Source organism: Symphalangus syndactylus, chromosome 19 (assembly GCF_028878055.3).
Source record: "Symphalangus syndactylus isolate Jambi chromosome 19, NHGRI_mSymSyn1-v2.1_pri, whole genome shotgun sequence".
NCBI classification, from domain to species: domain Eukaryota; kingdom Metazoa; phylum Chordata; class Mammalia; order Primates; family Hylobatidae; genus Symphalangus; species Symphalangus syndactylus.
Window position 1 is genome coordinate 67,354,646 of NC_072434.2, and position 16,430 is coordinate 67,371,075.

At 38.7% G+C, this 16,430-nt stretch overlaps 1 pseudogene; it reads right to left on the bottom strand.

Annotated features, from left to right (window-relative positions):
- Nucleotides 1-1,463: 1,463 nt before the first annotated feature.
- LOC129458276 (glutamyl-tRNA(Gln) amidotransferase subunit A, mitochondrial-like) lies at nt 1,464-9,492 on the bottom strand (annotated as a pseudogene).
- Nucleotides 9,493-16,430: the final 6,938 nt, after the last annotated feature.

The window sequence follows — 16,430 nt, forward strand, 5'->3', positions numbered from 1 at the left end:
CTCCACTGAGCTGTTAACACTTAAGCCATCTGTGGATGGCAATGCTAAAAGGGCACTGTAACACTTCCTCTGGGGCTTCAGGGGTCATGGGCACTCTCCCCTAGATGCTGCAACAGGGCCAGTACAGGGTTGGCTCTTGCTGGTGCCCAAAAGCGCCCACCCCAACTCCTGTACCCACTCATCTGCACTCCCCCTCTCATAAGGGGTGGAGCAGCAAGTGAGTGGAGTTCACCACTGCCAGTGCCCATGCATGCCAGTTCCTACCAGTGAAGGGGTCAGGGAAATACCTTACGTTACCAGCCTGGCCTATTTGATGAGCTAGTAAGTGGTGTCTCATCATCCCCTTTTGGAAAGTAAAAGAATTCCAACTCTGAAAGAAGAAGGAAAAGTCAGGGCTTTGGAATTAACAAAGAACATTTAGAAAATAAAAATGGACACTTGGGTGGCATGCCAGACCCCTACTGACTCCAGTAAGGATGGTACCATGTCAAGAGGGCAAAAAAAAAAAAAAAAAGAGAGAGATCCAGAGACAACAAAGGAGACATGGGGTTTATTAGGGGGAATTTACATACAAGGATGGTCCAGTGGTAATGGGAGAACCACTACCATTTGTAAAAAGTATACAATTTATACAGCATTTTTACTTAGCACCCTCCATCCAGCAACCTCTACCTAGCAACCTCCATTCAACCCAAAACAAAAAGCCTCGATCCTCTGTATGACCTGCATTCTGGGTGATGGGCTGGAGGTTCAGATGCCCTTCATAGATAAAGACTGGATCTCCAGGTTGGCCACTCCTTGATACCTTAGCTCAGGACTTCGAACACACATTCTTCTTAGACTACAGTGTCATTCTCAGGGTATGCTTAAGTTAAATTATTGCTGTCAAGTGTGCCTGCCGGGAGGTGGTATGATAGAGGTGGGAATGAGTGAGCTCAGACTCATCAATTCCCCCAGTCTGACATCCAGGTAAAGCCCCATACCTGCAAACCCACCCCCCAAATCACCAAATATTTTCTAGTTGCCTTTCTCCAACCTGAGTTCATCACAGTTCCTCTCCTGGAATCTGAAGATCAATGAGAAAGACACAGAGACTAAAAGATGTTCCAGGAAAGTCTCAGAGCAAAAGTTCTTCTGCTAGGAGCCCCAGAATCCAGAGGAGGTCTGGATTCACCTTTCCCTAGGTCATTCATCAACACCCTGAATTCTGTGTGACACCAGTTTCACAAGAGTGTGCTTCATCAACCATCTGTAGAGAAGAACCAGTTTGTTTGTTTTAAATATCCAATCCACCACACATCTGTGCACTTGTAAGATATGATTTAACAATGGATTACTATAACCACAGTCTGATCATGACAAAAAACATCAGAAAAATCTCAATTGAGGGACATTCTACAAACTACGCAACCAGTACTCCTCACAACTGTCAAAGTCAACAAAAACAAAAGTCTCAGAGACTATCACAGCCGAGAGGAGCCTAGGGAGATACAGTAATTAAATGTAATGCAGTACCCTAGATGCAATCCTAGAACAGAAAAAGACAAGGTAAAATTAAGGAAAACTGAATACACTGTGGACTTTAGTTAATAATATGTATCAATATTGGCTCACTAATTGTGATCAATGTACCATACTGCTGTTAAAAATAAGGGAAATGGTGTAGGGTATATGGGAACTCACACTATCTTCGCAATTTTTCTGGAAATCTAAAACTGCTCTAAAAAAATTATCTTTAAAAATAAAGTTGCTAGAAAAATAAATTAGAAAAAGCAAGATGAAAAAAATGTAACCTCCGGATTTATTATATTCAGCAGACATAAAATTACATTTCAATAAATATAAGAATAAACAAAACTTAGAAAAAAGAAAAGAATAGCAAAAATTATACACTTCTTTTATTGAAAGTGTGTATATACAACAATAAGTAACGAATCACTGATATACAATCATAATTTTTGTCATTCTGCAATTGTAACTAAACAAAGAGTGTGAAAGAGTGAGTCCACATACTAAACACTGAAGTGCACACTTTGAAGGAACATCATATTTATCAGTATTAAAGTTCTTAATGTAACAAATGAGCATGCTTTGTGCTGGTTAATGTATTTGATTAAGTTTGGATTGATCACAATGCTTCTTGCTTATGATAATGTATACCTAAATTATTTCTGTTTCATAACACTGATAGTAGAGAAGCCAGTCTGACAGATACATGTTGACAGGAGGATTAGAAGTGATTTTAAAAGGAATTTTAGCAAACTTAGCATATTTATGTTGGAACTTCATTCAAAATGAAGAGAGCAGTATTTTATTTTTGATGTTCATTTTCAATCCATCAGTAACCACTCCAACAATTTTTCCTATGAAGTCATAATGAAATTTAAATTACCTCTCATTGAAAGGAATGGATTTCAGATCAATAAATTTCCTATGTAAGAATTTTTTTTTTTTTTTTTTTTTTTTTTGAGACAGAGTCTTGCACTGTCACCTGGGCTGGAGTGCAGTGGAGCGATTTTGGCTCGCTGCAACCTCCACCTCCTGGTTTCAAATGATTCTCCTGCCTCAGCCTCCCGAGTAGCTGGGATTACAGGCACCCGCCACCATGCCCAGCTAATCTTTTGTATTTTTTTAGTAGAGACGGGATTTCACTATGTTGACTAGGCTGGTTTCGAACTCCTGACCCTGTGATTCATCCGCCTCGGACTCCTAAAGAGCTGGGATTACAGGGTGTCCGGCCCCCTATGTAAGAATATTTTTAATAGAAAATAAAAATGCAAAAATTCTGTCAAAATTCATCAAGTGTTTGGTGATAACATTTTATATTTTTGAAATAATCCAGATCATGACTTATTTGAAAACTGTTACATTATGGAACATGTCATAATAATCTTTAAATCTCTGTTCTTCTAAGCTTCCGATTTTGTTCTTGTCCTTTGATCTTATCTGCCACTGACAATTATGCTGTACTCCTTCCTTTTATGGAAGTATTAGGATCATTATAATACCAAAGATACCAGACAAATGAGCAGTTCAGATGTCCAATTTACCTCTTTAAGAAGATGAGACCTAATACTTTTCTTATCTTGCAGAAGTATTAAGAGCTTATTCTATAAATCAAGCACGCTCAACTTTTCTGCTCTACAATCATTGTGCCTTAATATGCAATGAAAGTCATGTGTAATTTATCTTCCACGTTATCACATAGTAAAGAGAATAATCTAGAATGTCATGCACTCCACTTCACTTAATTTACAATTTTTACTGTGTCACTTGGCACATTGTTTATTTAGGCTTTTTTCATAGCATGACTTTTGCAATAAAGGAAACAATGCATTGATTTTTCTTCTGGTCCTTGATCTAGGTAACTACTTAAGAAAATTTTCTTTTCACTGGAAGTGTGACATCAGAGCATACTTCTGTATAAAACTTAAACTCTAAAACATACTTATTAACTTTGTAATCCTTCACAGATTTATACAGTTCAGAGCTAATCATAATTGTCAACAGTAAAGCCAAAAAAATTATTTCTTCAAACCGCCATCATGTTCAAGTTGCACATATATAAAAAGAACTGCAAGTTAATAATATCAGTGCATAAGTCAAATTGCAATGAAAAACTTTGCTAGGTTTATTTGTTCTTTGAGTTGGTCTTATATCATTAGCCAGTTCAAAATTACATCAAGCTATTGTGTCCAAATAGTTACATCTACATGTCAAAGTAGCTTAAGCTATTTTGCTACATATTTATCCTATATTTCCCAGCAAACATCTTTAAAACAGCTTTAGCAATTATATATGATTTTTAGTGTTATCAATATGAAGTTCTATTTTATGCATAAAGTTTCCAACATCTATTTCTTCCATGTTTTAAATTCAGCACACTTTTTTTTTCAAATAATTCTTTTGGTTTTGAACTTTTTATGTTTTGTGTTTCAGTGTCACTTACATTTTGGGAGTTTTACTGTCTCATTAGTTAGCACATCTCTGAAAATGGAATTCACCAATATATTTTAAGAGTTAATACATTATGACCAATTAGAATTTATCCCAGGAATACAAAGTTGGATAACATTCTAAAAGCACAGTATAAACAAATTGAGAAAAATCATACTAGCTCAACAATTGTAAAAAGGCATTTGACAAATTTCAATATTAATTCCATTAATTCCTGATAAATACTCTCAGCAAACTAAGAATAGACAGGAATTTCCACAACATGAAACAGTGCTACAAAAAGCCTACAGCTAACATCATACCTAATGATGAAAGACGGGCTGAATTACGTCCCATCCTCCAAATTCATATGTTCAAATCCCAACCCAATGGTACCTTAAGATGTACCATGGTTATTTGGAGATATGGTCTTTAAAGATGTAATTAAGGTAAAATGGAGACACATGGCTAAGCCCTAATCCAATAATGACTGGTGCCCTCATAAGAAGAGGAGAATAGGACACAGACGGACACAGAGAAACACCATGTGAAAAGGCGGCTGTCTGCAAGCCAGGGAGAGAGACCTCAGAGGAAACCAAACTTTCCAGCACCTTGATCATGGACTCCTAGACTCCAGAACTGTGAGAAAATACATTTCTGTTGTTTAAGCCACCCAGTCTGCAATATTTTGTTATAGCAGCCCTAGAAAACTAATCATAAGATTAGGAAAAAGATTAATATGTCTTCCCTCATCACTTCTACCTAGCATTGTCCTGGAAGTTATGGCCAGTGCCAAAAGTCAAGACAAAAAATAAAAATAGTTCAGAATGGGAAGGGACAACTAAAAATATTTTTGTTTGCAGATGACAAGAATGTCTATGTAGAAAATCTTATGAAATATGCTTAAAAGGTATCAGAATTAGTGAGCAAGTTTAGCAGAGTTGCATTTTATACAATCAACAAATAAAACTATTTTATTTCTCTATACAAGCAACAAAAAAACAGAAATCGAAATTTTAAAACACTACTATTTATAGTAGCTTAAAAAATATTAAATACCTGAGGTTAGGTATGACAAAAGGTACACAAGACCTGTTCAATATTAATTACTGAGAGAAATCAACAAAGACCTAGATAAATGGTGAGATATATCATGTTCACGAGCCAGAAGACTCAATACTGTTAAAATGTCATTTCTCCCAAAATTGACCTAGAGAATCAACACAACCCCAAAAGCAAAGACCAGTCAAAATCCCAAAATTCCTTTTTTTTGTGGAAATTGAAAAACTGATTCTAAAATTCATATGGAAATATGAAGGGTCTAGAATAGCAAAAACAACTTTGAAAATAAAGAACATAGTTGGAAGACTAACACAACCCACTTTCAAAATGTATTATAACACTATAGCAGGAGTTAGCAAATTAAGACCTGCAGACCAAATTCAGCCCATGACCTGTTTTTTACAGTCCCCAAGCTAAGAATGGTTTTTATATTTTTAAATGGTTTTTAAAAGAAACACACACTACAGAGGACGTATGTGCCTCACAAAGCCTAAAATATTTACTATCTGACCCATTATGGAAAAAGTTTGCCGACCTTCAAGCTACAGTAACCAAGACAATGTAGTATGGTCAAATAGACACACAAACAGATCAGTGGAGCAGAAGACAGAACCCAAAAATAGACCCACACATATATGGACCACTGATTTTTTTACAAAGGTGCAAAGGCAATTCAGTGGACAAATTATAGTCTTACTATCAAATGGTGCTGAAAGAATTCGATATCCATGTGCAAAAAAAGTAAACTTTGGTCTATGCTAAACTTTGCATAATATACAAAAATTAACTCAAAATGTATCATAATCTAAATATAAAGCCTAAAATTATATAACTTCTAGAAGAAAACCTAAAAGAAAATCTTTGTGACCCTGGATTTGTCAAAGATAACCCTTAAATATGACACTAAAGCAAGATCCATGAAGAAAAAAAATCGACAAATTGAACTTTAACTAAATTTAAAATGTCTGTTCTCAAAAGTCACTGTTAAAAGATTAAAATACAAGCCAAATACTAGAAGAAAATTTGCAAATCATATATCTGATAAAGAATTTGCATGTAGAATACACAAAGAACCCTCAAAACTCAATAATCAAAACCTAATATATTTTAAACAGGCAAAATATTTGAACAGACACTTCACTAAAGAAGATACAAACATAGCAAATAAGCACATGAAATGAGGGTCAACATCATTAGTCATCATGAAAATGCAAATTAAAACTTCAGGTAAATACCACTACATATCATCAGAATGACTAAAATTAAAATTACCGGACATACCAAGTATTGGCAAAGATGTGAAAGAAATAGAACTCTATACTGCTGGCAGGAATGTAAAAATGGCAGAACTACTTTTAAAAACAGTTTGGCAGTTTCTTAAACATATGAACACATACCTATTATGATCATGCCTAGGGGTAGCTCCAAGAGAAATGGAAACTTGTGTCCATATAAAGACTTGTGCCCAAATGTTCATAGCAGCTTCATTTGGAGTAGCAATAAATTGGAAGCAAACCAAATAGCTATCGTCAGATTAATGAATAAACAAACTGTGATACAACCATACAATGGAACAGTACTCAACAGTGGAAAAGAATTAACTATTGAAAATGCAACAACATCAATAAATCTCGAAATATTTATGCTGTGTGAAAGACATCACACACACAAAAAAGAAAAAGTACATACTCTGATTCCATTTATATAAAATCCTAGAAAACAGAAACTAATCTATAGTGACAGAAAGCACATCAGCCTGAGGATAGGGAGAGGGCAGGCAAAAGAGATCAGGAAGAAGGGAAGAGATGCAACAAAACTTTGGGAATGATGAAGATGTTCATCACCTTGATTGTGATAATGAGTTCCCAATTACACACATACATCAAAACTTATCAAATTTTATGCTTTAAATATGTACATTTAAGTTATACCAACTACACCTCAATAAAGCTGTTTTTAAATGTAAGGCAAGCTACAATTTTTACTTTGCTTCAAAAAATTAAACTAATTTTTTACTTAAAGCAAATAAACATACAAAAAAACACTGCCATTTAAGCACTGAGTGTTATAGAACACAAAATTTCACTGAGACACAAACATAAAGCAGAGAAAAATCCAATACTACATATCATTTGTTAGCAAATATAAATCATTTGGGGAAACTCTGGATATTGTACACATCATATTTCACTCTCTACCTTCAGTTCCATCTTGGACATTCTCCGTGTACATTAGTATGCAAAAGACTCCACAGGTCTCGAGGAAGGAAACTTACTTGACTGGCCGAGGCCCCTTTTCCCCAGATAACTGTTAGTATTCCATAGAAGTAGCACCCATGGGTACACTTTAGAAAACAATTTTATAGACTGTAGGTGTTAGCAGACATCAAGTAAGGGCAATAGGCATAGCAAGGAAAAGAGGGATTACTTCCAGCCCTAATATTGTATTAATCTATGACACTCAAATGTTGGACTACTAAGCTAGACCCAAGTCAAGATCAAAATACATGCTAGAAACACTCTCAGATCATTTTAATTACATTTTAAATGCTATAAAAAGGGGGAGGAAATAAAAAGACATAATAAAGCCCAAAGTCAATAGACAGTTTGACTTTGCTTCTTACAGGTATTATCATATTCTATCCTTGATAAATTTCTCTATTATCTTAGCTGTGAATTAACCCCTATGCTTTGCAGACTAAGTTAATCCTTCTGTAAATTTTACATCTTTATGGTTCCATGTCTAAGAGGATAACCATCACCAAGTTAAAAATGCAAGCAATAATTTCTTTTTTTTTAGAATCCCTAAAAGTCATTTTAATTTGCATGATATATTTCTCTCTACTGTTTTGAGAGACAGAGGCTAGCTTTTCATTTTCAAGGATTGATGAACAATCATCCATGAGTTCTTGAAGTTGAATAACAGAAAACCGTACTTGTTTTTCAAATCATTTGGCTACCATAAGAAGCTGCTGGTCACAAAACGCACACACATTCAGTAAACTACAGTCCTATTGGCAACCCTTGGTTTGAGAGTGCAACAGGAATACTTACTGCTGGCAATCCTGCCATGTTTATATCCTGTGTGAAACTATCATCCTGGGCGCTTCTTGTTGTATTGTCTTCTTTGATGAATTCCAAGTATGGTACTGCCTCACTCAAGGTGGTGGGAGTTAGCAAGACATGTACTCCGGAATTAAAAGCTTTCACAAAATTATTAGCAATGAGGCATCTCACCTTCTGTGCTTTGATGAAATAATTTTCATAGTTTTTTTTAACAAGAAAAAGTTTCCTGAGAGAATTCTTCCTCTCACCACATCATTGAATCCTTGTCTGGTTGCAGAATACCTGGCTTCAGTGGAAACATCATTGTCACCTCTGTGACCATATCGTAGCCCATCAAATCTTGCCATATTTGATGCCACTTCCAATGTGCACAATACATGGTAACAGACAACTGTAAGGAAGGGATGCTTCAATTACTTTGGCCCTCGCAGTCTCAAAGAGATCAGCAGCTTTGGACCAAAGAGATTGTACTTCACTAATAATTATGGTACAAGATATTTTTTTGGAATTCCTATACATAGTTTGTTTACATCTGTCAAACTGGGAAGTATGAATGGTTTAGCAGGATCTTGTACTGTGGTAGAATCCTTGAGGTCATGTCCAGTCAGTACACCCAACACAATTGCTGCATCATCCACACATCTGGTTAAGATTCCTAGCAGATCCATCAAATTCACCAGGGCAATGAGACCATGATGGGAAAGTAAGCCATAGCTTGGTTTGAAACCAACAGGTTTAATTTTCCTCAGATCTATATTCCTATACTCCTATTATAGTCCATGACACATTGCATTATAACTATTTGTTAATGTATCTGTCTTCTTTGCTCCTGAAGGCAGACGCTGTCTTATTCAACACTCAATAAATGTCTTTTAAATTGAATTATCATCATAAATAATGTATTAATGGTTTTCCTCAAAACACACACACACACTCTCTCTCCCTCATACACACACAGAGAGAGGGAGCGGGAGTGGGGAGAGAGAGGGAGCGAGAGACAGACAGAGAGAGAGAGGGAGAGAGAAACTTAGGAGGAGCTATAAGAGAACGTTACAGTTTTACCTCTTGCCTTTTCATGGATTACAACCTAAGACAGATAATAAAGAAAGACATGGATGATCACAGTGAACTTCCATAGGATACACCTGAAAAGAAGGCAGTCAATGAGCAGATAAGATGGTAAATAAACCAGGAATTTTGCCTGCAGCATAACCCAGTACGAAAAAAATTACATTGGCTCATAGACCTAGAAAATTCAAGAAATGTATCTGACTAAAGACACAGCTAAACCCAGGGTTTCAGATTATACTGCTTGGACATCTAATACCCATTTGAAGCCTAACATGTCAAAAACTTGAGCTTCTTCTAATTGTCCTCCAAAATCCACTCCCCATTGTGCCTTCTGCATCTCAGGAAATGGCAGCTCCATTGCCTCAGTTACTCAGGCCAGGAACCCTAGAGTCAGTCTTGATGCCTCTCTTTCTCTGACTCTCCACATCTAATCCTTCATCATACTGTAGGCTCCACCTTCAAAATACATCCTGAATGCAATCTTCTTACTACATCTCCTAAACCAAATCATCCCTCACCTAAATAATTACAATATCCTCTGCGTTCCTAGGGTCGCTTTTCAACATAGACCAGAAAGACAGTTTAAAGTAAGTCAGATCATGTCTCCTCTTTGCAAAATCCTCCATTGTCTTCTCATCTCACTCCACATAAAAGCCAAAATCCTTACAATGGCCTCCAAAGCCCCACGCTATAGACTTCCCTCCCCTCGCATCATCACCTCCTCATCTTCCCCTCACTCTGCCCCAGCCATACTGGTCTCCTTGTTCTTCTCTTACTCATACACACTGAGCATGTTCTCATTCTGAGGCCTTTGCATTTGTTCTTCCCTTTGTCCAAATACGCACTTCCTGCAGATGTCTGCATAGCTCACACTCTCATAGCCTTCAGACCTTTTTGTAACATCACTTTTTCCAAGAGGCCCTCCCAGGCTGTTCTTTCTAAACCACAACAATCTCCACCACCCAATTCTCTATAGTCCTTCCTCATGGTTTATCTCCACAGCACTTATCAAACATGCTACCTAATGTACTGAATTGTGTTTATTGTCTGTCTCTCCTTGCTAGAATGTAAATTCCTTTCTCCATTGGTAGATACCCATGTGTTCCAGGAAGAGATGGACAGTTGCTCCTTTTCCACTTGTCTGCATTGAACTATGTCACCTGGACCTGAAGTCTTATAGGGTTTCTTATCAAAATACGATTCTTTCTTTCAGCTTTTTCCAGTGTTCCCTTTTCCACTAGTCCTGGAGCCAGGATATAGAACAAGACACCATCCTGTCCCCAACTGGGACCATATAATATCCATCCTCCCTGCTTTGATAACAGAACTCCCGAGTTTCAGCTGGCAGCCTATGTGGCCATGTGCATAAACTCTGAACAACAGAATGTAAGAAGAAATGATGTGAGCCACCTACGAGTTGTACCCCTGAAAAGAAATGTGTAAGTACTTCCCTGACCCTTTCTCTTTTATTTCCCTGTTGCTGGTGAAATAATAAGAATTATCATCTGCCTTAGACTCTGAGGTGGAAGCTCTACATGGAGGACTCCACTGACACCCTGGCAGCCCTGGACCACCTCCTCCTGTACAGTCATCCAAGGAAGAGAGAAACTTCTATCTCCGTTAAGCCATTATATCTTGAAGTTTACTTGTTATAGCAGCCTGGCTAATATCCTAATACAAAAATTACACTGAGAATGTCTTTCTTGCCTTTGGGTATTTTGGGAGCAAAGGAAAATAACTGGGAGTTGAGGAAAGGGAGTAGAAGAGAAATTAAGAACTACTCAGTTCCGACCCAATTCTGCCACAGAAGGCTGGGACTTCTCACATCGTAAAACATTAGAGCTCCTACTTGTACTGATATGAAATAACCTCAAGAAAAATTGCTGATATGCTATTGTTAGTTAATTTTTAAAGGTTTATATATATGCAAGCATTATAAATGTAGACTATTTCTGGAAGAATACCAACAAATTTCTTAGGTGGCTGCCTCTGGAGATGGGGACTGAAGGATAGGAAGACAGCATTGGAGGAAAAGAACTCACTTTTGGATGCTTTCTGAATGTTATTTCATGTGTAACTATTCAAAAATAGTAACATTTAAACCTTAAGAAGTCAACAACCTAAAACTAATTTTTAGAGAGGATTAAAATCTCAGCTATTAACCCTTTATCTCATATGAATGATTTTCACCCTTTTTCAGTGACCATAGCTCACAGTGGCACAATGAGAAAAAAATGTCGCATTTTTGAAGGCCATTGTTATCAAAGGATGTGAAAGCAAACTTCCTTTTGGACATAAGTATGCATAGCTTTCAAATGGCACAAGAAAAATCAGGTCTTTCCTCAATGTATTTTTTTGTTTGTTTCCAGTGGAAGCAGAAATCAGCAGCAGCCTAGCATCCTTGAAACTTCCCTCCTTTCCCCCAACATCATCATCATTTTATAAAGGTCATCCCACAATAAACGGGTTGCCAACTCAGGGTGAAGGCAGCTCCGCCACGGCCCTCATTATGCTGATCTGTGCTGTCTTCCACCCCTCATCAGCAGCAAAGTCAATATTTCATCTGGGAGCTAAAATTAAGTCATCGCCCCTCCTGTGAGCAACACTACTCCTGAAATAAAAATTTTACAACACTAGGTTGGAGGAGGATCACTTAGCATTTGAAAACACTTCCCCTGTGACCTTGAGCTTTTATCACTTGGGAGCCAAAATAAAATCTCTCAGGCAAGATTTATGAATAAATAATTAACCATGAAAATAAAAGCAGCACTGAAAAAGAAGTAGGTCCTTTCCATTTACAGCCAAAGTTGGTGTGTGTGTGTGTGTTGTGTGTGTGTGTGTGTGTGACTTTCTCTTTTATGCACACGGTGTTTTCAAGAAAAAAAAATCCAAGATATAAAAGCCTGACCTAACCACAGGAGCTGTAAAACATTTGGACAGATTCTGCATGGCCTGCTTCTTCCATGGGCCTTCCTGGATCCTCAGAAAGTACCCAGGTCACCCAGACACTGAGCAGCAATGACAGCCCTCACTGCTCTCCATCTTCCTGGGGTTGGCTTCTCCCCACCCCACTTGACCCTTCCCAGCAGGAGCAAGGGGTGTTTTCCCAGTGGTCCACCTGCCAGCCAAGGTGGGTCTGAATGGGAGGCAGCAGGAACTGGGTCCCACAGAGAAGACTCTGGGCTCACACATCCCCCATCTCAGAGCAGGGTTCTCTAAAAGCAGTTCACCCAGTGAAACAAAAATGATGACACTGGAGAACACTCAGCTCAATTTCAAGGCAACCAGGAAAAATAATCACAAATTAAGAGAGCTCCCTCCCTCCTTTAAATGCAAACTCAGCATGTGGAGGAGGAACGCAGTCCAGTCTTCGGGTTGAACTGTCACAAGCTCTCTCTGAAGAACTGCAAGTGAAGTGCTCACCTCCTGGTGAGCTGCCCATCCCAGTTCAAGCAAAGAAAACACTCCCAGCATGAATGAGAGAAATTCAAAGAGAAGAGGCCTTGCTGCCTCCCGGTGAGAAAACCGACTGAGGGGGCAAAGAGCCCAGGGATCTCCCTAGCCTGTCCCAGGGCTCACAGTCCATGAGGAAGCATAAAAGAGTCTTGAACTTCATCCTAACGCTGGAAATCTAAACTTTTTCTTTTTCATCTTCATAGCATCTATTGTTTTTCTTTAGACTGCTCTAACCTGCCTCTCTGCTGACTCATTTTTGTCATGTATTCTCTGAAGAAAGATAATAGACCAAATTATTCTGAAGCATAACTTCCTGTTAAAAGTCAGAAAAAAGAACTTGCCCATCCTCCTGCTCTGTAGCAGGCGCTCCTCCACAGGGTGATGGGGAGGCAGGCCAAGCCTGCAGGCTGGTGGAGAGCCCTGTTCCTGCAGATAAAAGGGGCAGAAACACTCCTCCCATCAAAAGAAGTCAAATGAAGGTTAATCTTTTACATCCCCAATCTTCCCTTCAGAAAGGAGGTTAATTTTAAGAATGCCTCTAGCACTTGAGTAATCCCTAAGGGTTCTTCTGTCTTCGAGATTCCAGGATTCCCAAGCTTCCTACTTTGCTCAGGAGGTCTTTGGTGACTCTGCATTTCCATGACATTTCCTAATATTAAGTTCCACCCTGAAGAACCTTATGAGATAGTATTAACAAAAGCACTTTGTAAACCCTAATGCATGCTACTAATGGCAGTTTACTTGTCCAAAAAACTGCTCACTTCTGTTTCCCTATATTCCAGAAAAACTTCAGCTGCTATTTACCTTTTTCTTAAATCAAGTTGTTTATTTGATTCTTGCCTTCAATATTTTTAAGCAGCTCCATTGAGGTATAATTGGCAAAGAACAAACTGCAAATATTTTAATTATACAATTTGATAAGTTTTAATAAATATAAACACCATGAACAATCTCTATAATCAAGATAATAAACATATTCATCATCCTTAAAAGTTTTCCCAGGACCTTCTTACAACAATTTAAGAGCAAAATAACATTGTTTCCCACCCTAGACCTAACCATAATTAGCTGTGTGATCTTGAACCTGTTTGCAAGTTTTCATCTTTTCACCTGTTCAAGGAGAGAATTGTATCAGATGATCTTCCTAGTCCTCCAAGACAAAGCCTTCTATGAATCTAGGCTTGAAACCAACCTTCAAGGACGGAGATCACCCATGAATTTCCTCGTTGTTCTTTCTGGCCACAAAATTTATTCTCAAGCTATGGCACTCATGATGATACACATGGCATCATAATATTTATTTTTGTTTCTAAGTAGTTCTACACTGTTGTCTCTATAACAGGACCAGTTTCATGGGCCAGTGACCTGTGCAGTCACACAGGGCCCCACCCTCAGAAGGGCCAGGCTGTTGAAGTTCACTGCTCTGCAGTTGCCATCTTGAAGTCCTTAATAATTTTGTCTTTGAATTTGTGGTTAGTAAATGAAGTCTGATGAGACCATGGAGCTTCAGGCTTGGAGCTTTGACTCACATATGCTCCTATGTCCCACCATCTCCCTACCTGCTTGCCTTTTCGGACAGGCTCTCGGCAGTCTACTTCCCAACCCCTGGTGTCCAGGCTGACCTCCTCATTCCTGACCCCATCCCACAACCACTACCACTGTCCACCTAGGGTGGAGACCAAGTTGCACTGACAGGAAGAAGACTGCATTCTACTGTCATTCTTTACCCCAAGGAGAGAGAGGATCAGGGTTAGACACTCACCCCGTGGCATCTTGGGACAGGACAAGACAGCATCCATCCTGCACCAGGCTGACAGTACCACTACATGTTTGGTGGGTGACCAGTGGGGAGGGATGTATCATCTACCTCAGTCTAGGTACCAAGCGCATCCAGGCAGGGGTTAGAATAGACAGCCAGCATGTAGGAAGGGGAGATTGACTTTGCCATCCCATACAGCCCCACATTTTTATTTTGCACTGGGATCCACAATGTATGTGCTTTTTTAAAGCACATTATGAATATAAATTGCCTGTTGCAGACCAGGAATCAACAAGACAGCCTCCCATCTGTGCCCTTTCAAGAGGTCATGCAGGAAATAACATTGCATAGTGCTAAAAGCAATGAGTATTTGATGATCCTCTGGCCCTTGGTCATCCTGTCACTCAGGGACAGGCAAAGACAGGTGAAGAATCTCCAGCTGGTTTAAAGAAAAGTGTGAAATGGTGTTAGCCAAGCTGGAGCTGAGCTATAGCAAACTCCAGGCTGGATCCTGCCTCTAAATTGCATCTAAGTATATGCTAAGCCTAACTGGTCTGCTCTCAAATGGGGACTCTGCCCCTCCTCTCTGGATAACTCTCCCACCACCTCACTGCTGCCTGAGATGGCTTGGCTTTAAAAGAAAATAGCACCTGTATTAGTTTACTAGGGCTGCCATAGTAAAGCACCACAAACTGGGAAGCTTAGAACAGCAGAGCTTAATTGTCTCACAGTTCTAAAGGCTAAAAGTCCAAGATCAAGGTGTCAGCAAGACTGGTTCTGTCTAAGGATTGTGAGGGAGAATCTGTTCCACGCCTCTCTCCTAGCTTCTGGTGGTCTGCCTGCAAACTTTGTCATTCCTTGGATTTTAGGTGCAACACACTGATCTCTACCTTGATATTGACATAGTGCTGTTCTTCTTCTTATAAGATTTTCCCCTTTTATAGAAGCAAAAGTCCTGTTGGATTAGGCACCCACCCTACCCCAGTATGACCTTATTCTAACTAACTAATTATACCTGCAATGACCTTATTTCCAAATAAGGTCACATTCTGAGTTGTTACAGGTTAGGACTACAACATACATTTTGAGATGACACAATTCAACCCATAACAGGAGCCCTGAGTAGACCATCAGAGACAATGTTTCAACAACAATTACTCCTGGGAGAGGAAGCACATTGGCTGGCTCAAAATTCACACTAAGAGTGGGCAAGTTTTGGAGAGGAGAAAAAGCAAAACCTAAGGTCGTTTGGCTTTACAACACAGTTGGGGTATAGAAGAAAAAGTTGGAGGAAGAGAGAAGAAAGGGGAATAAAGTATCCTCACAGAATACAGGCATAAAGAATGTAAAAAAGAGTGAGTAAGCCCAAGGACAGGCTTTACTGGCTCTGGAAAAGGCTCAGTCCTGAGGCTGGAGCATAGTTACCGTTCTTAAAAGGTTGCCTATCCCCACTGTGTAACTTTACTGTCATTTTCCTCATGTGGAAACTTAAACCAACACACACACACACCCAACACATGCATGCACACATATATGTGCACACATACCTACTGTCCTCTCTAATAATGTTCCCTTTGCTGCCACAAAGGCCTGTTTCTCTTCCAAAGTGAGTTCTTCCAGAAACTGCTCCTTCGTCTCCAACTATGCCCAGAAGAATCAATACTTCTTAAATGTATTAAGCAAAATCCTGCAGCATCTGCAGACCTGGATATCAGAATCCCGCTAAGAAGGAAGAAAATAAGTTGCAATTGCTGCACCTTTCAGAAAAATAGTCATCAATTTAAAGCTTCTTTGAATATACTCCAGCATATTATAATGTACATACAAAATGACAGGTGGGTATTTTAAGTCCTATTAGGAGCCCCTAAATAAGTTATCACCAGTCAATCCGAGCACCTATAATCTCTTCTACAATCTTGCTTTTGTAAACAACATGCTATGGTGTCAGCTGTCTGTAATCAGAAGACAAGGTAATTATATGTTCTCAGGAAAATCCATGCACTTGTTAATGGCCCTAAATGTTCAACAAATTAGCAGACTTTAACAATTCATTAACACTTCTGTTCTTAATCTATGGATTT